The 27969-nt window shown below is 45.7% G+C and overlaps 1 protein-coding gene across 7 annotated transcripts in view; it reads left to right on the top strand.

The window, feature by feature from the left end:
• Positions 1-27969, top strand: part of Sergef (secretion regulating guanine nucleotide exchange factor) — a 199607-nt gene that overhangs the window by 103010 nt on the left and 68628 nt on the right. The gene's annotated exons all lie outside the window — the stretch shown is intronic.

The raw sequence follows: 27969 nt of genomic DNA, 5'->3' as shown, positions 1-27969 counted from the left end.
GAACTCTGGTCCTCTTCAAGAGCAGCAGTCCCTTTCTGTGCTGAGCACGTCTCCAGCTCCTCAGCTCTACCCCTGAATGCAACATCAGCGTTCATTTCCTCTGACTTCTCTGTGGCCTCTGTCTAGAAAGTTCTTTTTTGATTTTCATGATATCTAGTATTTCTTGTTTTTCTTATCACACCTATGTTATCTTCATTGTCTGCTTCTCCTGTTTTCTTCACTGTTTTCCAGGTTGTGTTCTTAGCCTCTGCTTTGTCTCCTGTGTCCCCAACCCCCAGGTAGAGCCTTTCTCTCCTCTTTATGTTATGATTCTAAAGTCACTGTCACCATCTTCCCTTGTCCACCCCTCTCTCTGGTCCCCTGTTTCTAGCCATTTGATAATTATAAACGATAATTATATCCTAAACCAGATTGTCATTTTTAATACCTCAATCTAGTGTCCTTCTACCTGCCCATCTGGCTTCCTTATTTCTGCCAATAAATCATCATTGAAACTGCCTGGGGTGGCTGAGGAATGGAAGTGTTCCCATTGTCTTGAGTGCAGTGAGCTCTGTGCTGGGTATGTATTTGTGGGGAAAACAATCAAATTATATAAGTAAATACTTAAAGTATGTTTTGATAAAACTGTTGAAAACAAAACTTCCCATTACCATGTAGCCTCAGTCATTCATTCCCACCACCTCAGGGGAGACTGACAATAGCAAGTTACCCTGCCAGGTTGTCAGAAGGATTAGATGACTTAATTTTGGTGGTGTGTAAAGAGGTACCTGTGGCATGTTAAGCTTTCCAGAATGACGACTTGCTCTTGTCATTGTCCTTTCCTCTCCTGTATAGTTTAAATGTTCTGTTTCTGGAGCAGAATTAGTGTCCAATAAGTGCATGGATAGATGGGTGGATGAATGGATGAATGGGTGGATTATGAGTGGATGGATGGGTATGTGGTTTGATGGTGGGTGGGTGGATGGATGGGTGATTGGGTGGATGGATAAATAGGTGGATAGATAGGTAGATGGATAAATAGAAGGAGGATTGGTAGATGGACAGGTAGGTGGATGGATGAGTGGGTAGATGAGCAGATATAGAGATGGGTGGATAGATGGATGAGTGGGTGAGTAGATGGATGGATGAGTGGGTGAGTAGATGGATGGATGGTAGATGGGTGTTGGGTGGGTGGGTGGGAGGGTGGGTGGGTAGATCTGTGGATGGTTGGATAGATAGGTAGGTGAATGGATGGGTAGGGAGGTGGGTACTTAGGTGGGTGGATAGGTAGTTAGGTGGGTGGGTAGATAGGTATGTGAATGGAGGGTTGAGTGGATGGATTGGTGGGTAGATGGATGGATGGGTAGATGGGTGGTGGGTGGGTGGGTGGGTACATCTGTGGATGGTTGGATAGATAGGTAGGTGAATGGATGGGTAGGTGGATGGGTACTTAGGTGGGTGGATGGGTAGTTAGATGGGTGGGTGGGTAGATAGGTATGTGGATGGAGGTTTGAGTAAATGGATTGGTAGATGGGTAGACAGGCTGATGAGAATGTATGTATGCATGTATGCATGTATATATGTATGATGATGTATGATGTATTTTGTATAGATGGGTAAGTAGGTAAGTGGATGGATGGATGGATATGCAAAGGTGGATGGATGGGTGGATGGATGCTGTGAGGTACTTTTTCCCTCCTTAACTTCTACCTAAATATACTCTCATTGTTACAGCACAGCTTGGGTTTTACCAGCTATGTGAAGTCTTGTCTTCTTACCCAAGAGCACAAGGCTCCTGACCACTTTTTTTTTTTTTTTTTTTTTTTTTTTTTTTTTTCGAGACAAGGTTTCTCTGTGTAGCCCTGGCTGTCCTGGAACTAACTCTGTAGACCAGGCTGGCCTCGAACTCAGAAATCCGCCTGCCTCTGCCTCCCAAGTGCTGGGATTAAAGGCGTGCGCCACCACCGCCCGGCTTGACCATCTTCTCAAATTCCCAACACCAATGTCTGTATTGGTGTATCTGGCAGTAATCCATAGTCAGATATTTTATTTATGTTGTGCTTTTCCTAAGTTGTTTTGGGTATTATTGTCTTTCCCCCATTTATATTGGACCTCCTGGGAGGGCACATGCATTCATATGCTTTCTTCTTCTGCTTTGCCACTCAGTATACTTGTCAATATATGCTCTAATCACAAATGGATGAATGAATGAACAGATGAATGGTAAATGACTTCAAAATATTAGGGAAACATCATGCAATAAGACAGCTTCCCATCAATTCATTATTAAATCCCAGAAGGTTTATCCCTGAATAGGGATTTTCTAAGTGTATTTGGATGGCAAAAGGTCCCAGTTCTGTCCCTCTGACCCCACCTTCCCTTTTGACTTATGAGGGAGTCATAAGCCTCCTTTAATGCTCAAGTTTGGACCTAGACCTTGTCTGAGTCCCCCTAGGCACAGTTGGGCAGATAGACACTGATTTGAAGATTCATCTGATTATCGATGAGTAGTGAGAGGGTATGGCTCGTAGAAGGGGAGAGACATGAGTCTGGCTGGCCCACTCGGCCTAGGGCAGTCAGGGAGTGCTGCAACAGGTAGAGACAGCTTTCCTACTCTGGTTCTCCCCTTTGCTTTCTACTGCACCCCCTTGCTTCTATAGAAAGCAAATAAAAACTTCTTCCCAGGAGCTCTCTCTGGAACATTGGACATCTGTTTTCAATCCCTCTGGATTCATCCTTCCTCCTCTAGCTTGAGACATTTGAGTGACACTCCTGACAGCCACACTTACAGACCTGGCTCTGTCTTTTTTCCAAGTCTTAGGGTACAGATTCCTTAACCACATCATGGAGAATATATCCATACCTAGACTGTGGATCACTCAAGGCTGTGACATTCTGTGTCACCCAGCTGGGCCCTTCCTGCTTGAAAATTCATTGCTCATGCCATTCCTTTGGGTTAGCATTGTCCTCTCCAGAAGCGCCTCCCCTGGGATTTGTAACACACTGGGTGCCTTGTGTCATTCAGGATACATTCCTTCACCAACCTGGGTTCTGCTTCACTGGGTACTCGAGATTCAGTGGTGAGCTGTGGACACCTTGGGAAAGAAGAGCTCTGGTCAGCACTCGCAGCAGTAGGGGCCTGTTGTATTGTTTCCTCATCTGTAAGGCACAACATGACTCCTGTGTTCTTTAGATGAATCCTTGAGACAGTGCTGGGTTCCCCATTCATCAGTCTTAGGTTTCCAGACAAAGAACGAAAAGCTCATTCAAGGTCACAGTGCTGGTGGGTGGTGACCTTCCTACATAGCACTTCCAGGCTTCTCCTGGCCTTGCTTTCCTTTGGCTCATTCTGGCTTTAGCTCTAGGCTTCATCTGTGATTATAGGCTAAACCTTTTATTATTTTGTCTGCTGCTTCTATACTTGTTTTAATTTTTGAGAAATTTCCATAGATCCCAGCAGGACTTTGCTCCTCTTTGACTCTGGGGTTCTCTGGCTTTCCACACTGGTTGTGGAGTCTCTCCCCCCTGTCCCCCCACCACCTTGAGCACCCATTTCCCTGGTATCCGGTCTGACCTTGCTTGGTCTCCTAGTCTGTCCATGTTTCTTACTGCTTCTGTCTGTCTTGCTTCTTTGCTGGAGGAAGCTCTGCTGCTTATCAAGTGGGCTTGGTCTCTTCTGTGCTGTTTGCTTCACTCATTCAGCAGTCCTTTCTTCTTTCTTTCCTTCCTTCCTTCCTTCCTTCCTTCCTTCCTTCCTTCCTTCCTTCCTTCAAACCTTTACTTGTTTTATGCGAATGATTATTTTGTCTGTCTGTATGTCTGTACATCCCTGGAACTGGAGTTAGGGATGTGTGTGAGCCATTGTTTCAGTGCTGGAACCAAATACAGGTTCTCTGTAAGAGCTACAAGTGATCTTAACCACCCAGCCAACTCTCCAGCCCCACCATCAGCCATTCCTGAAATGGATGCCTGGTAGTTAAGCATTGGAAGGTCCAAGGAATCAAGGGCTCTCAACATTCACTACGGCAAAAATGATGATGGCAGAAATGGAAGATGTGCATTCAAGTCCAGAAGGAGTATGTGCAGTCCAGATCCAGGGGACAGATGTGTCTTTCTGGGCCAGACTAGGCTGAGCCCAAGGGATGAGTTGAAGTTGCTTCAGTGGGTGGGTGGGTGACAGTGGTGGTTGGGGAGTTGTAGGTAAGGTACAAAGAAATACTTTGATGGGGACAGGGCATCACATGCTCAGAGAATGGGCAGCTCCTCAGCCCTGCTAGGACAGGCATGTGGGAAGGGTGAGAGATGAGGCCAAGAGGTGATATGGCCAGGGTGTGCTGTTGAGAGTTGCAGCAGAGGAGTAGTTAGCCCTCTGCTTAGAATAGTGCTTAGGGAAGACCCATGGTGGCGGGGTGAAAGGACTGTGGCAGTGACCGAAACCAAGTTGAGCTAAGGTTATGGTAGTAATACCAGATATATGGACTCAGATGTGCAGGAGATGGATAGATGTAGCCTCTGATTAGCTGTCTGTCAGAGCCAGAGCTGTTCTGCCTCACCCTGTGTGTCTCCGCCTCCCTGTCCCCATGCTCTTCCTTCACCTGACACTTGCTTCTTGGCTGGTTCTGTATGCCCAACCATACTCTCTTATCCCTCCCACCCTCTTCTGCTCAATCCTGAGGAGAGGGTCACTGTTCTGTGGCATCCCTTCAGGGAGCACCTCTCTATCCCTGTAGGTCTTCCTCACTTCAGCAGCAGCAGCAGCAGGGGGACTGGGGCAAAGGTGACCTTACAGCCCTAGTTGCTAAGTTGTCTAAAGAAAAGGAAGGAGAGATGCACGGCTGCCTTGCATTGCTAGACTAGGTTTTAAACAGAAGGGCAAGAATGGGTTACTCCTTCCGCCCAGAGAAGCCAAGGCCTGATGTGGGTAACCATAAAAGGTGGTACTGGGAGGATAGGGCTGATGTCCTCGGCCTTTTATGGAATCAAGTGGAGTGCTGGCATTGGAATTGCCCCCCTAGAGTCCACCCAGCCTCTTCCTCTGATGAAGACTTTGAAATTTCTAGGGGTCATGTGGTTTGCCCAAGGTCACAATAAGCTGGCAGCCAAAATGGAACCAGAAAGAAAGTCTCCGGTTCTGTTCTTTCATGGAGCCCAGTGACAGTGTGTGACTTTTTTTTATTTTTCTTGTCATAAGTTTGACAGTTTGACAGTCTAGAGAATAAGGCTCACAGTCTGTTTTAACAACAGTCTAGCTCAGTATTCCCCTTCCCCTCTGCCACTCCATGGGAATAGCTTGCCCAAGGTCACAGGGTGAGGGAGGGTAGTGCAGCCTGCAGACCTGAAGTCTAGTCCTTCTTCGTACATTCAGAGGTTCTTCCAGGGCTCTGGATTTAGAGAACTTGGGCTGAAAATCTCCTCCTTCAAGTGTCTTACAGCCTCAGTCGGCTTCACCAGCCCTTACCTCATAGCTTCCTCCTCCTCTCTCTCTCTTCTTCCTCGGTGCTGTCTTTTTCTTGTGTGGCCGTGGAAACTGCGTCAGCTTAATTAGGCTGCTCAGTGCAGTACTTTTCCACTGAGTTTACTAGGAGCGTGAATTTGTCGTAACAAGCTGCACTGCCGGCTGCAGTATCTGATTGGCATGCCAGGAGCATCACCAGCGAACAGCTAAGTAGAGATGGGGAGGAAAGTGGGTCAGGAAACAGTACCTGCAGAGGCCTTGGAAGGCAGCGCAGAGGCGGCAGGTGGCCACAGCATGGCACTGTCTCCCACTGCCTGAGCCTCAGAGAGCACCCTGCCCCCACTATCTCAATGCTGCAACCTCCTCTCCCCCTCTGCAGGTGATTGTTCCTGTGGCCATTTTGCCTTCTGTTTCCTCTATGGATGGACAAAGCTTTTATACCTGACAGTCTGGGGTGGGGGTGACTTTTGGCTCAGTAAAGAATGCCAGAGAAGGGTTCAATTGGAATCATTAGCCACTGGCTTTCTAAACATCAAGGCTTCTGGATTCTCAGGACTGGTACTGTAATGAGCTTGCTGGCCAGGTTTGAGAGGGCTATACAGTAGTATATGAGCAGAGGGGGCCAGTAATGTTCCTTCTGTTCACATGTCTCTGGCTGCCCCTTCCTTAACTCTCCCTCCTCTCCCCCAATTGTGTCACATTCTTGTGCTGAGCTCCCAGAGAAAGAAGTGAGTGATTATGCCAGAGGGACAAGGGATGCTTTTTGAAGGCATTGAGGACTCGGTCAAGAGAAGAAGGAATGGAGGAAAAATGGTCAGAGCTTGCCATGCAGATCTCAGGACTGCCTTGTGGATGCCAGTGGCCTCCCTGGTAGTACAGACCTGGAGTCTCTCAGAATGGAAGGCTGCCTGGAACCATACGGGTGGATCTGCTCATCCTTACTGCTTCTGTGGAGATAGGCAGGCTAAGGCATAGACAGAAGAAGCTAGGGTGTGGGCCTGCCCAGTGTTGTTAGAACCATGCCGTCTGTGTCTTGTTTCTAATGCCACTTGGACAATATTCAATCCTCTTTGGCTTTTAGTCCTGTGAGTGAAGTCAAGAGTTTACCTGATGGCCTCCCACCCATAAACCATACAGTAGGGAAGGAGCACTGGGCCCAGCGAACCTAGGGTCTCAGGCTCACTCAAGTCTCAGCTCTATAATGCTGTCCTTCCTCTACCCCAGGCCAGCCCCTTAGGTCAGTGTGCACGTTTCCCTTAGCTACAGGGTCTTCTCGAGTAATACTTGTGAGCAGTGGGTCTCATCTCAGTGTGAGGGCCTGTTCTCAGAACCTAGAAAGCCTAGTGGTGACCCAGACTGTCGTGCTTGTATGTAGTTCTGTGAGAAAATTGGGCTCGTTTTGTTGAGAAATTGTTTTCAATAATTTCTACTTAAATTTACTGAAATTTGCTTTAATGACCACCTTTGTTAGAACACTTCCACTCTGCACAGTGTATCTTTCCCTTCTGAGGAGAAATCAGAGGGTGGAATAAAGCCAGTCTGTCTGATAGATCCTTTGGAGAGTTTTAGTTCAGCATGGTGGCTTTGGACTAAGTAATGAGACACTGAAAAGAAGGGCCGTGTGCCCATTTCCTGATAGATGTACCAAATGAACCATTTTGATAGGCTCTTTCAAGGCCAATATGTTGTGGAAGGTAATTGACCATTCAGATGTCAAGTAGTCTCTCGATGGAACAAAGTGGAACACATGGACAAAAATGCCCATCAGGATTGTCCTGAGATGTTCTGGCTGAGAAAATGGCTCTCCCGTGACCTTGGGACTAGACAGAGGCAGGCCTCCACTATTGTCTTCTAAGATGTGTTGAGCTGTGGTTCATTTTTTAAGGAGAGTGGGTGGCTTTAGATGCCCCCCCCCCCGAACCATTTCTATGGACTTGGAAGGCTATATCCACATGCAGTCGGGAGGCCTTGTGTGGATGAGTACTTGTCAGAGGAGAGGGAAGGAGTGAGGCTTCTTAACATCCAAGATGTCTTCCATTTAGGCTGCACAGTATCAAGCATTTCTGCATACTCTTATTTTGAGGTTACATCAGGACTTGTCGCTAAGGTCATGTGAGCAATTCATAGACCTGGTTGGAAGCAGTAGAGAAGAAAGAGGTCACATAGAGGGCAGCAACCTACAGGCCTCTGGTGACAGTGCAGTGCACACAAAGGCCTTTGGAGAGTCTTTCCTGAACAAGGCGTGCCTGGCCACAGCCTCTTTGGTCATTCATGGACACCTAGTTTAAAAGTTGTCCTAGTCTTCAACCATTTGGCCACAGTCAGGCTGTGGTCCATCCTCCTTGGGTTTATCTCTGGGAATGCTTTTCTGCTTCTTGGAGAACCTAGTTCTGTGGGATGAAGAAGGTGAATGGTTCAATGAGCCAGCATAGAGCTGGAGGCAAGCTCTTTCCATCTTCCTTGCACTGCTTTGTTATGACCTCAACTCCTGAGAACCTCCCAGAATAGAAACCCACTGGTCCTAGGCATTCCCTCTTCTTCTCTAGGCTCGGAACAGAAGTGATCTTGCATTCAAGGACTATGTGGCCAAAGCAACGGCAGGATTGCAGTGTTCACTGCTAATGGCTGTATACCTGTCCCTTAAGAACACCTCCAGGAGACTCCCCACTCCCTGTGTCTGTGTCTTTCCTCCTACCTGCCATGTTGATCCTCCAGGCTGGCTGTGGGTTAGCAAGCCTGGGTACTTTATGCGTAACTTGCCCTTCTGCGTGTATCTGTTCCTGAGCAAATCCCGTGATGTCAGCCCTGGAGTGCCCCGTGTTTCCATTTCCATCTTGTCATTTCTGCTGCCACCTGCATAATTCCGAGCTGCTCTGTCCTTCGTGTTGACTCTACAGTGTGAGCTGCTGCTGCTGGCTGCTCAGGCTGCTTCTCATCTACTTGCTTGTTTACATCCCAGGCTCTTATATTAAATGTTCATTAAATGTTCTACGATCCGTCCAGAACAACCTTGTCAGAACAGGGAGGGAAAAAGCACATATCTATCTTCTCTCTTGTCATTTCTCTCAGATGAATGAATTAAATATTTTTATTGCCTTGAAGATTAATTACCTCCCGTCCTCAGGCCAGCTTTAATATTCTGGCTGTAGTTTCTTGTGACTGGGGCCTGACAGGGTTTCCGCTCTTCTTCCTAACCCCTTCCTTTTCCTGGTTTTTTGTTTCTGCTCGGCCTTGGCTTCTGTGGGGAGAGGGCAAGCTTGACTTGCGGCTTTAGATGAAGTGCTGAGTTGTGGATTTTACAGTTCACATACCTCCTGGAGTTGCCTGGATTTTTCTGGCAAGTGGGGTGTGGTTATTGTGGTTGCCAAATAAAATACTCGAGACCCAGAGAATGTAAGCAATGGACCCAAGGCTGTCCAGTGAATAAATCTCAGACCCCGATGCCACACTGGGTTTTAGGCTATAGATGTGTTTTGTCATTTGCACACAAGGGAAAAAGGCACTGACTCGAGGATTTAACCAATCTAGCACCCCCCTTTTGAAGCACCTATTGTGACATTGACATTCCTTGTCAAGGTGAGGTAGGAGAGGCAAGCACCTCTAGGCAGGCAATTGTCGGCTGATAGTAGGCGTCCCTTGTCCCCCAGAAAGGGACATGCTCATCCTTGAAGCTCTTCATGTTTGCAGAGATCTTTTAATTTGTCTCTTTCAAACTTGTGGCTTTTCAAAGGCTGGTGTGTATGTGTGTGTGTGTGGAGGAGGGGGGGGGGGTGTCTCCATTGATGAAGTGCCTGTCTCAGATGCATGAAGATCTGAGTTCTAGCCCCACCCCCATGTAAAAAGGCCAGAAAAGGTGGCATATACTTGGAATCTCAGGATTGGGAAGGAGAAGACAGGAGGATTCCTGAGTCTCTCTGGTCAGTTAGCCTAGCCCAAGTGGTGATTTCCAGACCAAGGAGAGACCCTATCTCAAAGGTGGATGACATTTCTAAAATGATGCTTATGGTTGTCTCTGGCATTCACATGCATGTATGTACATGTACACACATATGTGTATCCCCACAAACATGCATATACACATGTACTTACCTCCCCTGACACAAACATGCATGAGTGCACGCATACACACACACACACACACACACACACATCAAGTGGCTTCTTAGTCACTCATGATGACTAGACTCTAGTTTCTCATTCCTGTCTGTATACCACCTACAAACAAGTATTTTCTTATGTTTTCTTACATGTGCTGCTTCCTCTGTGCCCTCCCCACCCTCCAACAACCCTTTGTTCTCCTGGCCAGCCTGTTCTATCTTCCCTGGCCTTGAGTCCCAATGACTCAGCTTGAGTAGTGGAGTCTGCCAGAAGTTCCCAGCTCTGCCATCCTACCCCCTTGGTATTTCTTGGAAGTTCAGGTGTCCCTGTCTCAGCCATAGCTGGGTGGAGGTGCTTTTTGTCCTGGATTCCTGTGGCACCTTTAGTGATTTCTAGGCCTCTGTCTTTCATCCGTTAAGGACACTAATAGACTTCAAACACTGCCCTGCTTTTCAGCTTAAAGCACCAGGAATTGGGCCAAGCATGGTGGTTCACACTTTAATCCCAGCACTCAGGAGGCAGAGGCAGGTGTATCTCTATGAATGTGAGGCCAGCTGAGAAATGTGAGACCCTGTCCCCAAGCAAGCACACAAACAACTAAAACTTCACAAATGTATCACATTGCTCTTTCACGTCCCAGTCCTTCATCCCCAGCGTTAGCCTAACTATGAGCATGTCCTGCAGACTGTAAGGCCTTGAAGGCTTTAGCTGTGGGACACCCACTGTGCAGTGGCGGCATCTCCTGGGGGATAGTGAGTAAGGCTTTTGATTCCCTTGGTTTTGTTTTTGCAGGTCATCCTGGGTGTGGTGCATGCTGTGCTCCAGCACTGACCACACTGCAGGCATTTATGTTGTTATGTGCTTCTTGTAGCTGTGCAAACTGAGGTGGGCTTGGGCAAAAGGCCTAGTGCTGTAGGGGGGGTCTCCAGGCTGGTGGGAGGAGCAAGCCAAGTAGGGAACTACGTTGTAGAAAGCTTTGTGGAAGAAAATGCCCATTGCCTGGAGAACCACAGTTCTGCACCGATGGCCACTCTCAGGATGGTGGAATGTTTTCTTGCGTGGGCCCAGCAGACTTCAGTGAACATTGCACTGAGTGGGAAGGGTGACAGTTTTTCTCCAGAATGGGAGCAGGAAGGATGGGGCTAGCAGAGACTCTTGGGGGAAGTGCCCCCTTAGTGTCACCAGGGAGCAACAGTGTACCTTTCATATTGGAGCACGGGGCTAGAGGGAGATGCAGTGAGACACGAGGCTGTTCATTGATGAACATTTAAGTGTCTGGCTGGAAGCTTCATGTAGACACAGGGGAGCCACTGGCAGGCTCTGAGCAGTGGAGGTGTGAGCCTGAGCTGAGATTTACAAAGGTTACCTTAGACCCCAGTGGATTGGAGAGAATTGGTAGCAGGGAGAGGAAATGCTAAGAAGCTGCTGCCATCATCTTGGACACGTGTTCTCAGGGCCGAACAGCCCAGTGGCAGCGAGGAGAAAGGCAGCAGGAAGGCAGAACAAACGGATGCATGTGGACCAGCAGGGCTCAGGGACTGTGAGGATGCAGTAGGGAAGCAATGGCGGCAGGAACTGATGCCCGACAGTTAGGAGGGTGGCTAGGTGTGGGGCTGGGAAGGGAGGGCAATAACCTGAGTTCGAGCATTGAGGTGCAGGTGAACCACTTGGTTTCAGTGGTGCTTAGTGTTGTTCAGCTGCCACCATTCACAGCCCCTCTGTTGTTCCTCCTATTACACATGTGTGCCTGCCTTTTATGGGCATCTCTGAACTTCTGATGGGCCCTCCATGCCCCTTCACATACCGAGTTCAGTTGCCCTTGTGTGTGCCTCTGCACACATGGGAAGAGCACCTGGTGGTTACAATCAATGTAACCTCGAAGTTCATGTCTGGGTATTTACCGGAAAGGAAGCACTTGGAGTGACCGGAAGTCTATTGACTTCCCCACCAATCTCCTAGGTAAGGTCCCCGAAGCATTGACTCAAAAAGCTCCGGAGGCTCCTAGAAAAGGCAGTTTACTAATAAATGTGCCAGAAGCCATTAGGATGTAGCAGATATGAAAGCCAGCTGTTCGTAGGAAGGGAGAGACGGTTGGATGGAAACAAATCTAAAAGTACACTCAGCTGTCAGAGCTGAGATTGATGTCTTATGAGTGTGAAGAACAGCTGTCACGCACTGAATGCTTTCTTGGTGCAGATATTGCTGTGAGCATTTTACATGTAGTAATAAACTCAAGTCTCATACAAACCTAGCAAAATAGCAACTGTTACTATTTCTGTGTTTTGGGTATAGAAACTGAGGCAGCATGTCCAGGGTCATATAACATGTGCATGGCAGAGACAGGATTCGAACTCACACCTTTAGTACCAAGTCCTACATGGTTACCCTTGCCATGCCTTACCTCTTGGCTGCCTTCCAGCCAACTTTAGAGTATTATTAATGCAAACATTAAGGCATTCTCAAGTGCTAGGAGACAGGGACATTGCTATCTTCTCTGTATCCCTTGTGCTGTAATGGTACCTGGCACAAAGTTTATGTTCACTAAATGCACATTGAGTGAATGTCCTTCCTAGTCACTGTCATAATGTGAAGAGAAGGTAGGCAAAAGGGTCTCATGGAGGCTCATCCTTGCTATGAGGCCAAGGGTAACTTTGAACTACTGATGCTTCTGCCTCCACCTCCTGAGTGCTGGGGTTATAGAACGTGTGTCCTTGCACCCAGCTTGCATGGTACTTACTGTCAAACCTAGGGCTTCATCCATGCTAGGTGACCACTGTGCCAACTGAGCTACATTCTCAGTCTAAGTGAAAAAAGATTTAAAATTTTATTTTCATTGTTTGTGCATGAATGAGTGTTTGCCTGCATGTTTTTGTGTGCACCATGAATGCCTAGCATCCCTGGAAGCCAGAAGAGGGCATCTGATCCTCTGGAGCTACAGGTGGTTGTGAGCCACCATGTTGTTGCTGGGTATTGAACCCAGGTCCTCTGGAAGAGCAGTCAGCGCTCTTCGCCACGGAGCCATCTCTCCAGCCCAGCAACTCCATTAAACAACAACAACACGATTTTGTTGTTACTGGCACAGATGTTATATTTCACTGAGTAGGTGTCTTGTGGTACTAGGACTCCCCTCTACTGTAAGTCTGGACATATCACTGCATCTGGAATAAAACCGCCATGGTAGTTATGCAGTGATGCTTTGTTTGTGCAATTATTATGGCTAACACCTGGAGAATTAAATTCTATTTGGAAGAGTTAGTTTTCCTTTCTTTATAAATTTTTGTTGAAGAAAAGTTTTTTAAAAACCAAACAGTTTGGGTTGCCTGATCCCTCTGCGACTCTACACTTCCCCATTGTTTTCTGGACCACATGGGTAGTAGATGAAAGGCAGATGAACCTGGGTGTGAGCACCTACACACCCACGTCTGAGTGACTAAGTTTAGTCATCAGGACAGTCTTTGGGGTTATCACTATAATTCCTGTTACACGCACAAGGAAACTGGAGCTAAGGCAGCCTTAGTAACTTGGCCAAGTTCACAGAGTGAACAGGTGATAGGACCAGAAGTCAAACCTGCTATCACCTGAAATAGTATAGTGGCATTCTGACTGACTGCAAAGCCAGGTCCTAATGCCAGGCAGCCTTTTGCTTGTAATTCTTAGTGCACCAGACCAAGGATGGTAGTGTGTGCTGACAGCTTTAGATTAGAACTGTGAGAACAAACAATGTGTCCCCAAATATTTGATCTCTCTTGCAGAGAGCATGGGTTCTGTTCCCAGTACCTACGTGGGGGTTCATTGAGTTTTTTAAATCCAGTTTTGGGGGATCCAAACCCTCTTCTGTTCTCCCTGGGCACGAGGCATATATGAAAAGCACATACATGCACCTACACATGTATATAAAATAAACACAAAACTTTTTTTCATGCAGCACATACAGAAAACATTTTTTTGAAATTAGTTTTTTATTGGATATTTTATTTAAATTTCAGATGTTATCTCCTTTACCCATTCCCCCCCAGAAGCCCCCTATCCTATCCCCCCTCCTCCTGCTTCTATGCCCCCACAAAACTTTAAGATACATATTTTACCTCTGGCTGGGGTTGTAAGCAGTTGTAAAGTACTCCAGAGCATGCCAGAAGCTCTGGGTTTGTTCTCAGCACTGCATAACCCAGGTGTAGTGGCCTGTGTCTGTAATCCCAGAGCTTAGGAGGTGAAGTCAGGACGATAAAAAGTGTTTAAAAAACAACGTTGAATTATTGTGGATATGCAGCATGCCCTGGCCTATATTAAGAGGAACTCGAGGAGAGAAATGTTATGTGGCACGGCCTTTGGAAGGCTTGGCTCGCCCATCACAGTGTGTTTTAGGGTTTCCATTTTTGGTTTTGATAGATTATTCACCTCCTAGACGGAAGCTCAGTGGGGCCCTCAGTCTTCTCAGAGTGGAGCAAAAGAGGCGCATGTAGAGTGGTTTGTCTCGTGAGATGGGCTTTCTTACCCTCCAGTGTTAGGCTGAGGGTACAGGAGGAAGCAGAAAAGTCCCAAAGGAAGTTGGCCGGGGAGGGGGGGGGGACGACGGGGACTGGGCAGTCCTTTGCCCCAAGCTCCACCTTTTCTTTTGTCACTATTCCTCAGGTTTCCTGTCTTAAGAGTTTCGAGTTACTGGAGTTTCACAGCACCTTCCTCTGTGCCTCCTTCAGTCAGCTTCAGAGGCCTGTCTGTTACTGTATCATCTGTTACTGTTACATCTGTCCCTTCTTGTGGGTGAGCAGTAGTCCAGAATGACTGAACTGCAACCTATCAATCAATCTATCTAGTGTATCAGTTTTCTCAAACTGCCTAACAGGTTACCACTTACAACAGTATGCATTTGTCAGTTAATAGTTGTGGGAGTCAGAAGTCTCAGTGGAGCCAGTTTTATTCTCAAATTATGACTTCACAAGACTAAAATTGAGGTATTAGGCAGGCCAGAAGTCATGTAGAAGCTCTGGGGAAGCCTGTGTTCCTGTGTTCCCTCAGCTCAGCAGCCAGCTTGAGTTCCTTGAGACTACAGGAGTGAAATCACACTCTGTACCATCAGCCTGTGGTCATTCACAGCTCCTACCACATGTCTGTCCTTCAGCATTGACTCGTGATGGTGTACAGTGGATATAAATATATATATATATACAATATATATATTTATAATTTATATAAATTATATATATAAATATTTATATATTTATATTTATTTATAATTATATAAATATTTATATATTTATAAATATATATAAATATATATTTATAAATATATAAATATATATACAAATATATATATAAATTTATATATATAACAATATATATATAACAATATATATATATATATATTCACAAAGATATGAGGTTAAGTACATTTATGATTTTTGTATCACATGGTTTCTGTCACAGTTGGAATCTAGATTTAAAAAGAAAGTCAAAAGAGTAGAAGGGTTCCTTGGGAAGAACAGGGTCAGCAGGTGGCAGGGCAGAGAGCAGACCGTATGTACATGCGCATGTATGTGTGGAAATGTCAAAACGTGTGAAAATGTCAAGGTTTTGTACAGCTAATGGGCACTGATTTAAATTACATGATAATTTTACTTTGCTCGTGACCTTGTGGCTAGAGGTGGAGGGCAGTCACATTGAAGGAGAAGGAGAAAGAGTAATGAGCCCCACTCCCAAGGGGAAAGGAAAGAGATTCCACAGAGGAACCTGTAGAGTGGAAGGGGCCTGTACAGACATCATGGAGGATGCTATATGCCGCACTTGTTACTCAAGAACCCATTGTGACACGGATGTGTCATCAGTCAGGAGGAAGGCATTTGGCATGTCATGAATGTGTAGCTAAGAATAGAACCCAACAGTCTACAACTTTGTTTTGAATTGGGAAAGTTGAAAAATCACCTCACTAAACCAAGAGTCCTGTGAGGATTACTTGGCCAGGAGCTGTCCTGTGGGCAGCGGTGGGTCTGGGAGCAGGACAGTGACATATTTGTCTGCTGACTTGTGGGCTGTGCATGGACAGAACTCAGTCAGGCTGGGTCACTTCACTTTTAATCTCAGAAAGAGTGTGACTTTAGGGTCTGTCCCTAGAGACTCTATTTTATTTTAATTTAATTCAAAAGCCAAAGTGCTGGCTGGAGATATATGTTAGAAGGTCTAGAACTTGCCTAACATGGAAGAAACCCTGGGCTCTTACCTGGCACTACATGAACCAGGCCTGGGGGTACATGCCTAGCACTTAGAAGGTTCAGACTGGAGAGCCAGAAGTTCAAGGTCATAAGGTCATCCTTAGTGACATAGTAAGTTTAAGGGCAACCTGAGATACAGAAGACCTTGTCTGGGAAAGGAGGCAAAATAATGCTTTCACCATGAGGCTCTGGAGGGTGTCACATGTCACAGACCCTCTTGGGTAGGGTCACATTCAGGTGTCTTGCTACTGACTTTCAGTGACCCAGCTGAGCCCAGCAGAAGCATCATCTGCAGCAGAAGCATCGATTCGTGAGCCTTTTGCACAAGGGGTTCATCCTGCAGCTGTTGCCTGTGGTCCTCATGGAGAGAACTGAGAAAGGAGGGCAATGTGCTGCCATCTCTGGGACCCTATCAGCCCACTTTCTAAGTGCCCCCACCCTGTCCCTCAGGCCATCCAGGTGTCCCTCAGGTCTTGTGAGATCTTCCTGCCATGTCTCCACTAGCCACTGAATTCAAGGGGGTCACTTGAATTTGTCCATTTATTTATAGAAACTGTAAGGAGTGGGGCAAGCTCAGAGATAAACTCAATGCATTCTGTTAGCATCTGTGGTGGGAGATACACAGATGGGAGACATCTGATTAGGACCTACTGTGTGCCAGGCACTGTGCAAAGCTCTGAAAACAGATATGAGCAAGGCCCTGCTACTATACAAAATGGTACAGATATGCGAGAACCACTTGGTACCAAGTGGAATAGTACCATCTCAATAGCAAGGCCCAAAGGAGGGAACAGTTGCTTCTAAGGTAGTTTGGCCACTTCTTAGCTATGTGCTTTTAGTCAAGGTGTTTGCCCTATTTCTCAATTAATTTGTAAAGCAAAGCCATAGCAAATTATCTATACAAAGTACCTAGAACAGAGCTTAGTTAACTAAAGTCAGCAGCCTCTTTTCTTGCATGCCCCCTCTCTCCCTGCCCAGAATTATAGCAAGCTCTGGACCCAGCTTGAATTTCTGTGCAGGGGCAGGGTGGTGGGATGCTGCACATGAAATCCATACACAGTGTTTGTGGATGATTCTACTGAACAAAGAGGATGGAGAGCTGTGTTCAATACTCAGGATCCTAAGTAGGAACTTGGGCTTGAGCAGTGGAACACAAAATAACCCACACAGACTTTCAAAAGTGGGTTCTTGGCAGAGGAGGGAGAGGTTGGGTGAAGCAGAGCACCCAGGAAGCTGTGGCAGAATTCCAAGTGGGAGCTAAGGCCAAAGCCACAGTTACCAGCTCTCTGAGTATGCGCAGGCTGAGGGAAAGATTCAGTTCTGCATCTGGACCACACACCTATAGGACTGTTGGTAGAACATTGGTTTGAGCCCTAATTTGTCCCATGTAGCCATAAATCTTAATATCCTGACATCATGTTTAGCCTTCTGACCTCAGATCCTCAGACAGCGACACACATGGTATTGAGTAGGAGTTGGGTGGGCACCGGTGGGCAGCTGTGGAGCCTGTAGAGTAGGAAGCTGCCTGGTGGCATGGGGAAGCTGCTGAAGAGAGGTCCCAATATTTAAAATGACAGCAATGAAAACTGCTTCGTTACCGACTGCTTATAAAGGCTCCATCCGGGAAGCTGAGAGGTGTCTATTGAAGCGCTTCGGCTGGGTTCTCTGGTAAACATGATCTCATTTAATCTTTGCAGTCTTGTCAGGTAAATATCACTGTGCCCATTTTACAGGGAAGAGGCTCAAAAGTTCCAGGTCCCTTATCAGGGTCAGACAGCTTACTGATAATAAGTGTCAGACCATGGACCACACTTAGTGTCCCTGAGCCTCAATTTATAAAATAAAGACCATAATGAAACAAACCCAGAGGGATGACTTCTGCATCAGAGGAGATGTTCTATAGATGACAAAGATGTTCTATAGATGACTTCCAGATGGGAAGGCTGGAAGTGTTCCTTCACACCATGAGCTGGGCTTTGGCGAGCTAACCAGCAATCTCCACTCAGCCCTAATGTTCTCTTCCTGACCTAAACCGTTTCAGGGAACATCAACACCAGACAGGCCACTTTGTAACATGGCAAAATGAGGTAAAAAAATGAGACTTTCTGTAATTGTGTTTGTTTGAACCCAGATGAAACACGACCCTTCTCCCTGGTTGTTGGTGTGACTTCATGATTTTCAAGTAAAATATGTAGAAATAAATATATATGCAGAAGTAAATTGGAGGCCTGGATATAAGCAAAGAACAGCTTTTCCGTATGTTTTAACTCATCACCAGATTCTTCACGCCCTAATGCAGTATGAATGCTGTGTAAGTTCTGCTCATATGGTCCACCACATGTCTACGCATTTGTTTCCTTTAAGTCCTGTTTGCTTTGTGTGTGGATGTGGCCCTGGAGTTTGCTCTGAGCAGGCTAGCTGGCCAGCCAGTGAACCCCAGGACTCTTACATCCCTGGCCCCTTTCCCCTCAGTGCTGGGTACAGCTGCAGACAGCCTTCATAGTTCCCCAGTTGTCTCAGTGATACCTTTACTGGCTGCTTTTCCCCATCATCCAGGTCATGATCCTGGGTCATGTTTGCATTTAGTTTCTTGGCCTCCTTTAATCCAGGACAGCTTTACTTTGTCTTCCATGACTGCTGTGTTTAAACATACAGGACAGTTCTGTAGCCATGTATTATGTCCCTCAATTGCTTTTACTTGATTTTCCCTCCTGATTAGATTTCACCTCTGCCCTCTTGGCAGTAATACTAAATAAATGATGGTGTGTCTGCCTTTAGTACATCCTCAGAGGGGAATCTGATTTGAGTTTACCCGTTATTAGTGATGTTCACTCACGTCTTCGGGTGAGGTGCTGTCCGCCCCCTTCTTTTCTACGAAGCCGCCATCGTTCCCCTGTGCAACTAAACAGTGACCTGTGAGGAGATGGCTGGGGCTGTGTGAGCCTACCACTCGTCCTGGACTTTTGCTCGCCAGTTTTAAGGTGAATTGACAGTTCATCCCTGCATTCACTGTTATTGTAATGGTTGTAAAACTTTTCTAAATCAATTATTCCTTTTATGTTTATTATTTATGATATTCCAGTATAAGGAAGATCGTTCCCCACTTCCGTATTTATTACCTAGTATGTATTCATGGACCTTTGTTTTATTCAGTGTACTGTAAGTGGATGTTGTCATTATTCATTTTAATGCTCAAATTCTCCCTGGCCCCAGCTGGTAGGAACCCCTTCAAGGTGGCTCCCTGTGTTGTTTTGATATCTTCATCACTCTGACTTTATAAGACCCCTGTGTCACCTTACTTCTCGACACAAACGGGTGCTCGGTTTCCAGTTCTTCTTTCCTTGTCCTGACCCTGGAGCCTGCCATTTCTTCAGGGAGTCTGATTTCTCCTAGTGATAAAGCATTTAGGATCTGATATCTGTAGAATAAGGGAACTAACTCATCGATGCTGAGGGCAGGGTCACCGCTTCTAGGCAGTTTTATACTGGCTTAAGCAGCCTAAGTGTGTAGGGATGGAACTGTAATTTCCCATCATGTCTTGACCTTTGGGCTGGTGCGCAGGGCTGGTCTTTGCTTCCCCAGATCCATGTTTGTGTTTGCTCCATCATCAGTGGAATTCTGGTTTCCAGCAACATTAATATATTTTTTCATCTGCACAATCCAATAGTGTGTGCAAAATACCTTCAGAACCCACATATGTATCCTATGGAAGCAAAGGACCTACTATATAGTTTAAGATCTTTTTGTAGTTCCTTTTTAATTTTTGGGGGGATTTTGGTATTGTTGATTTGTTTGTTTCTTTTAGTTTTTCAAGAACAAACAGTTCATTTATTTGTTTTTTTTTTTAGTTTTTCAAGAACAAACACAATTACTGTTATTTGGGATTACTTAAGATTAAAATTCCAGAAAGCAGATGCACACGGTCTTGAAAATCTATTTCCACTTGTTTTTAACCAGAGTGTCCCGAGTCAGAGTCCTGTGTCCAAAGCTGCTAGGATTAGCTGCTCCCTTTTCCTCTAAACAGTTATATTTGTATTTGAAGTAAGTTTTGCCTATTTTTATGTTTATATTTTATATTTAGTTTACATAAATTTGTGATTACCTATGTTTGACTTCTTCTAATATTATTCTTGATATTCTATGAATATCAGTAATTTTCCCTGCTATATGAACTATGTGAATTAGTTAGTTTTCTGTTGCTGTGGTAAAACACCATCATGATACCGCACTCATAGAAGGAGGAGTCCGTTTATGTAAACAGTTCCAGAGGGATAAGAGTCATGGGGCTATTGACATAGCTCAGTGGTTAGGAGCACTGGCTGCTCTTCCAGAGGATCTTTGTTCAATTCCCAGCAACCACATGGCAGCTCACATCCATCTGTAACTCCAATTCCGGGGGCTCCAGCTCTCTCAAGAAGATGCATACACCCAGGGAAAATACTAATCTACACAGGAAAAAAAAAAAAAAAAAAGAGAGAGTCAGTCATGGCAGGGAGATGTGGCAGGCATGGCGGCAGGAAGAGGAAGCAGGAATGGGCTTACATCTTGAGGGGCAAGCAGGGAATGGAGAAGGAACAATCTTCCAGCTCTCAAGCCCACCTCTAGGGATGTATTCTACAAGGCCACGCCTCTGAGTGTCCCACTCAAGCTAGATCCACCTCCTTTCCCACGAGTACTGGGTATTGAACACTGGGTTTGTGTGTGCAAGGCAAATACCATCCCCTGAGCCATACACCTAACCAATATAAGGAACTCTGCATGAACCACATTTTTTCCTGTTATACCAATGCCAAATTTTTCTTTAAAAATTTTAACTTTGATGCATGGGAACTGGGCCTTGTGCTCTATTACAGAACTATATGTTCGTTTCTTATAAGTAATGTGCTATGAACACTCTCAGAAAATAAGTACATATCAGTTCGGGGCACTCGTATTTTCTGGTAAATATATATTATGTATATGTACACAGTTTTTCAGCTTTAGAAGATATTGCCAGATACATTTTCAAAAAAGCTATTGGATTTCACTCCTGATGACAGTGTAAGACTTCCGCTTCTTCACGTCTTTACCTGCACTGGTCTTGTTAGTCTTTTAATTTATAATTTTTTTTTTTTTTTTTTTTAATGAATTCACCATTGCTCTCTTCAGACACACCAGAAGAGGGCATCAGACTCCATTGCAGATGGTTGTGAGCCACCATGTGGTTACTGGGAAATGAACGCAGGACCTCTGGAAGAGCAGTCAGTGCTCTTAACCACTGAGCCATCTCTCCAGCCCCTTTTAATTGTTTTTGTTGTTATTTTTTATAGTAATAGTAGTAGTAGTTGTTGTTGTTTGAGACAGGGTTTCTCTGTGTAGCCCTGGCTGTCCTGGATGGCTGGCCTTGAACTCACAGACATCCACCTGCCTCTGCCTCTAGAGTACTGGGATTAAAGGCGTGCACTACCGTACCCAGCAGTCTTTTTCATTCTAATCTATTGTGGTGACTAGGACAAGGGTTAAACTTTTTTGAGAAGCATGCTCTACAGCAGTGGTTCTCAACCTTTGGGGAGTGACCCCCTTCGAGGGTGGAATGTCCTTTTCTCAGGGGTCACCAAAGAGCATTAGAAAATACAGCTATTTGCATTATGATTCATAACAGTAGCAAAATTGCAGTTATGAAGCAGTAATGAAATAATTGTATGGTTGGGGGCCACCACAACATGAGGAGCTGCGTTAAAGAGTCACAGCATCAGGAAGGTTGAGGACCACTGCTCTACAGAGTTTGCCTGTTCCAAAGCTATTGTCACTTTGAGTTTAACCAAGCTGACTGTCCTCTGCACACAGTTCCATGCTGTTCCCAAGGGTATGCTGACACACTGTCACTGAATCTAGATGTATTGTTATATTAGGTTTCTTCAATCCACAAGGATCAGAGATATTCATATCTAAGGATTGTGGAGGGCTTTGGTATAGAGGGGAAAGCAGGTGAAATAAGTGTCTTATGAAAGAGCAACAGAAAAGTCATTCAGGACCAAAGGCAGCTCAGAAGCTCAGCCATTGGACCTCAGACAGAATGGTCACACTATGGTGCTTCCTGTGTCTCTGGAATGAAGTGAAGGGTGAAGTTTTATTCTGTAGATGGCAATGTGCTTGAGTGGGGTAGTCAGGAAGCATTTAGGAGATGTGAGATGGGTCGGTATATCATTTTCAGAGAGGCAAAGGCGCTTGCCCACTAGCACATAGCTAGGTAGCAATAGTGCCAGGTTTCAAATCCGGGTCCTTTCATTCCTTCTCCAAAGCCCATTTTTTACTACTCCCATACTGAGTCATGAGAGTATTGGAAGTTCAAAAAGAGATTTGACAAAGGCAAATTATAGCTGAGGCAAGAGGAGAGAGGAGCTGGGCCTCCCAGGAGCTGAGATAGTCCACTGGACAGTGTGTTTTAGGCTAGGTCTTGGTATGTGTGTCTCTTGGTTATGAGTATGGGTATGGGACACAGGGAAGGGACTTGTCTTGTTGAGCTAGAGCCATAGGAAAGGAGAGACCAAGTGTGAGGACAAGACAGATGGTTTTATTACCATGACAATGTAGACCTTAAAAAAAGGAGAAGGAAAAAAACAATGGAGTCATGTGGGGGCTCTTAAAAGAGCCTGGGCTGGAATGGAGAGGACTGAACAACATCCAGGCCACTTTGAGACTCCTTGAGCAGCACAGTTAGTGGGCTCTGGAGTCTGACTGGATGCAAGGCAGAGCCTCATCATCCTGGGAAAGTGTCTTGAGACAATCAGCTCTCACCTGCATGACCCCGACTGTCCTATCGGCCACCCCTGCAGAGCTGTCCATTGGTGAATTGATTCCTCCAGTAGCCAATGATAGCTGGGCATATTGTTCTGGAATGGCAGCCAAGCCTGGAGGAGTGGGCTGCTGGTGAAGGAGCTGCAGTGCTGCTCACCACACAGGACAGCTAATGCTTGGGGTGGATCTGTAGGAGCTTTCACAGGGAGCCTTGCTATGGGGACACTGAGGTCCTGTACTACTTACCCTGTTAGCTGTACACTAATTACTGAAGTCTATGTGTTGGGGTAAAACTTGGTAGTGCTGCCTTGGACGTTAATGCCCAAATTGGAGGATTACTAACCCTAGTCCCTAACCTACAAAAGGCTTGGAGGCTTCTTTAAAACTTGAGATAATGTCTCTCAGTTCCTATGAATGTTCCAATTCAGCTACATTTGGGCTCCAGGAGAGGACCGTGCAAATGTGTTGAACCCACAGGAGGAGGAGCTATTGAGAGTCGCGTATGAGATGTCTCAGTGAGTCTAAGAGGGGTCTTCAAAGGAGGAGTAGCTGCTGCTCTCCTCAGCCAGGTAGAGCTTGAAGTGGGGAATGAAATTGCTGAGCCGGCAGCTGGAGGCAAATAAGCAAACTCGCTTTCATGTTCCTGTGTTCACACTGGACCTGTTTCAGTACTGGTAGAGCCCACCTGCTTCTGTGCTAGCAGGTTCAGTCCGAGGGTCTTGAACTTTGAAAGGAAAGTGCTCTACTTGTAAACCCATATCTCCATAGTTAGGGTTTTACTGCTGTGAACAGACACCATGACCAAGGCAGCTCTTATAAGGAAAACTTTTAATTTGGGGCTGGCTTACTGGTTCAGAGGTTCCGTCCATTATTATCAAGGTGGGAGCATGGCAACATCCAGGCAGGCATGGTGCAGGAGGAGCTGAGAGTTCTAGATCTTCATCTGAAGGCTGTTAGGAGAAGGTTGGCTTCCAGGCAGCTAAGATGGGGGTCTTAAAGCCCACACCAGTGACACACCTACTCCAAAAAGGCCACACCTACTCGAATAGGACCACACCTTGTAATAGTGCTATTCCCTGAGCTGAGCATATACCAACCATCACAAGCCCTGGTTTACATTTCTTTAAGGATGCTACCTTAAAGACTGTGTCCATACATGCTTGGGGCTGTGCTTGTGCCCCCTCTTCCCCCTCCCTCCTGCTCCTGTCACCTTGCTATCACCCCTCACTCCATTCCCTGCACTCAGGCTATGGACAGAGACACTAGACAGGGAGTCAGTTGGATGATGGAGGGACTGAGGTAGGAAACACAGAGTACCCAGGTGGAGCAGCAGGCTGGGGTTGGGGGTTGATGTTTGAACAGTTCTCTGTGGCTTACCTAAGTAAACGGTGGGAGATAGGAAATTCCAGTCAAGGAGAAAATGCATAGGAGCCTGAAATTACATGACGTCCTTAGAGACACTATGCAGCATGACTGGAAAAGAGAATATATTATTTGCAGTTGAGAGTTTATAAGAGGTAAATGTGGACCAACTCATCCTGGCCTTACAAGTCACGCTTTGTAATTTAGACCTTACTCTCCCAATAGAGTGGAAGGGCAGTTGAGGAGGGTTTTCAGCAGGAGTCAGATTTGTGTATAAGAAAGAAGAAACATCTCATTTGTCATACGACATTTCTGTAAGGCAGACAAGACACACTGTCATCTTTTAATATCTGAGAACCTCCAGGTCCTGGAGGTTAAAAGTCTTGCCAGAGGTCTCAGGAACCAGAAAGCAGAGGGCCCAGGAGTGACTTGGCTCCCTGGTTTGGGATCTTTCTCCTGGCACATAGCCATTTTTAACAGTCTTCTACAAAACCGCCTGCCGCTGGGCAGTAGGGAGAAGTGGGCAGGAGTAACAGGAGCAAATGGAAGGAGTATAGCGCTGGGAGCTGTGGCATGTGATGCTCGGGGTCCCCAACTAAGCCAGAGCACAGAGAGGGAGAAGCCATGGGAAGCACATGCTACCAGCTCAGCATGGGCACGACAAAGCCTGTCCATCCCTGTCTCACTCATGAATGCATTGCCGCAGCTATAGTGTGGGGCTAGCATCTGTCAGTGGCTGGCCTGAAAGCTCGATCCCTAATGCTGGTTGGCTCCAAGTCCCTGATCAGGGCCACCACTAATCCCCAGACAAAAGTCCTTTGCGTCTCTGTGTGTTTCTTATATGGAAGAGGTTTGTTTTTGTTCGTTTGAGGTAACAGGAAGCAGAGGTAAAGGACAGTAGCTTGTAAATGAGACAAACCCGATTTCATCTGTTGCTGCTGCCTTAACTAACTGTGGAAGCCACTGAATATTTATGAGCCTTGAGTTCCTCATCTCTAAAATGAGCAAAGCCAAACATACCTGGAAAGATGTCTGTGATGATTAAAATGTGCCAGTGTTTCAGAAGCGCCTTGGAGCACAGCCTGGCACACACGAGTCCTCGGGTTATGGTAGTTTTAATTACTGTTCTTATCATTGTCACTACACCACTATTGCTGTCACCACGGTGAAAGAACATTCTGGAAATAAAGACTGGTGGGAACAAAATGCCTACCGGTTTGCTACCAGGATGCGATTGACCTGATAATTTACCTCTGTTACCTTTGGAGCCCCCTACCCTAGATCTAAACATAGATGTTTATAGTCAGTTGGCTTTTTTTTTTCCTATGTAGAGGGAACTGCATTATAATTTTTTTCTTATTTTTAATGGATCTACACTCCCCCATTACAAGAATTAATGTGTAAGACTCAGAGAGAGCAGACAGCACTGTCAACATTCTGATATCTCTCCTTGCAGTCATTTTTATTCATGTTTTATTACAGAGTGGATAATGTATTATGGATACGACTTTTATGTGATTTTTTTTTCAGTTCAGATGATATTTGGAATATTTTCTTAGTGTAAGCATCATTTTCCTAGGCTGCTTAATAGTCCATCAAATAGCTCTGCCATCATTTACACACAGATTTGCTTACTGCTAGACATCTATGTTGTTTCCCTGTTCATCAGTCTAAGCTACGCCCTGTAACAAACAGACTTAGGGAGCCAGCCTCAGTACAGCCAGGAAGCTTATGGTGAACTCCCATCATGCCTCTGATCCCCAGGGACTTACCATGGGACAATGACAAACCTAAACTTAAAGACAGTCTGGAGCAACTTACCAAGCAGACTTCTTTGCTGCACTCTCTCATAGTCCATGCAGTGTTATAGTCTTCTCTCCCAGGCTGAATCTGGCACAGGGAATCCCATCTTTGTGCAGGGCAAGGCCTAGGAGCTCAGGCTGCCCCTCTTACCTCCAGTGTGTCTTGATGAAATGCTTTGAGCCCTTCCTGCAATCAGAACTTTCATTTCCACTTAGGCATAAGACAGGAACTTGTCAGGGGATGAGAGCCACAGTGGCACTAGTCTTTTTAGATGTGTTACATTTGAAGGTATTTTGGGTTTATGGGTTCTTTGCCTATATGTATGTGTGTGTCCAGTGCCCATGGAAGCCAGAAGGGAAGGGCAGTCATCCCCTAGAACTGGAACCACAGACAATTGTGAGCCACCATATGGTTGCTGGGAATCGAACCCAGGTCCTCTGGAAGAGTAGCCAGTGTCTTAACCACTGAGCTATTTCTCTAGCCTCTCCAGTCTTTTTTTTTTTTAAATTAACAAACATCTGTTTTATATACGTATATATACACATACATATACATGTGTGTGTATCATGTATAACATGAAGTTTTGAAGCAAGTACACATCGTAGAATGGCTAGGTCAAGCTAATTTATGTATCATCTCACATATTTGTCATTTTCATGTTAAGACAACTTAAAATATACTCAGCATTTTTATTTTTTTCCCTTTTCATTTGTGTGTGTGTGTCAATTCATGTTTGCATGTACGTGGGCACACATATGTGTGTGTGTTTACATGTGTGCATATGTGCACATGTGAAGCCCCGAAGTTAATGTTAACAGTCATCTTCTATTATTCTTGTGCCATATTCCCTGGGGCAGGGACTCTCAACCCAGCTTGTTCTGGGAATATTTCGTCTTCATCTTCTGAGACTGGAATCACAGGCGGGCTACCAGGCCCACCCTGTGCTAACATGGGTTCTGGGGACCTGAATTCTAGACCATGCTTATACAGCATGTTTAAACTTCTGCTACTCAGCAGTTCTCAAGAGTATAACACACTGTTATTAGTCATAGTCATCACTGGGCTGTAACAGGGATGAACCCAAGGAGCAGTCTGCTAAATAAGCCAGGTATAGACAGCTACATGATTTTACTCTCGTGGAATCACTCCTGTGGTCATGAAAGTTCTCACATTCAGACTTGCCCTGGAACCCAGGATGAATCATTTCCTCCTGCCTTGTCTCTTCTCTGTCCCAGGAACGTAGCTGATACCCATGGCCCTTCCCACATCAACATCCAGAGTACTCACTCCCTTTCTCAGGCCTGGGATTAAAATGAGCATCCCGATGTTGGTCACACATGCTTCTCCAGAGCCTAGAACACCTCTTCATCATCACCCTGGAAGCCACCTCTGCCTTTTCATCCTGTCACTTCCTCCTGACAGCTGATAGATAATGTAGAGACTGAATGGGGTAGACGTACCCATCAGTGGTTAGAAATTCTGGATTCAAACCCTGACAACCCGCTGCCCTCTCTCTCTCTGAGATTTTCTTTCTTTCTTCATGCACTTGGCATTTTTATTCATTTGTTTGTCAGATGTTAACTGAGCCCCAGGCTCTGTAAGTTTCACGAGTGCAATACAGAGGTGAGACTGTCTTCTCAGGCTGTGTGCATCTAGCAGAGACCAAAAGAAATACTAAAAGACAAGATGTCTGCTGCAATGTGGTGCCGGATAGACAGAATGATTCTGATCGGGCAGAATGACATCAGTGCCCTAGCCAGCCTGTAGCCAAGGAGTTCAGTGTGTGCTCTGAGGTAAAAATGAATACAGTCTTTTATGTAGACGGTGAGCAGGGGCCGTTCTGGGTGGACAAACAAGCATGCACTTGAGCACAAGAGAACACAGTGCATTCAGAGGCCATGGGGGAGTCTGGGCTGGAAGGAGAGAGAGAGAGAGAGAGAGAGAGAGAGAGAGAGAGAGAGAGAGAGAGAGAGAATGAGAGAGAATGAGCGAGCTACTGACTCCTTGGCTCATTTTATCACTGAATGTGATGGTCATTCTAGTTCAATATTCGAAAACCGTTATCTTTATTACTGTATCTTTCTGATTTTTTTAAAAAGTGATATGTACGATATAGAAATTGTGAAAAATGTTTTGGGTTTGGCAGCACACTCCTGAAATCTCATCACTTGGGAACTGGAAGCAGGAGGAGTAGGAGTTTAAGGGCAGTTTCAGCTCCACGAGACCCTGTCTATGGTTTTATATGTGTGGGGTGCTAGAGAGATGGTTTGATGATTAAGAACCTTGACAGAG

Source organism: Arvicanthis niloticus, chromosome 1 (assembly GCF_011762505.2).
Source record: "Arvicanthis niloticus isolate mArvNil1 chromosome 1, mArvNil1.pat.X, whole genome shotgun sequence".
NCBI lineage: Eukaryota > Metazoa > Chordata > Mammalia > Rodentia > Muridae > Arvicanthis > Arvicanthis niloticus.
The sequence above is the reverse complement of the archived record's forward strand: the minus strand, read 5'-3'. Positions and strand labels throughout refer to the sequence as shown.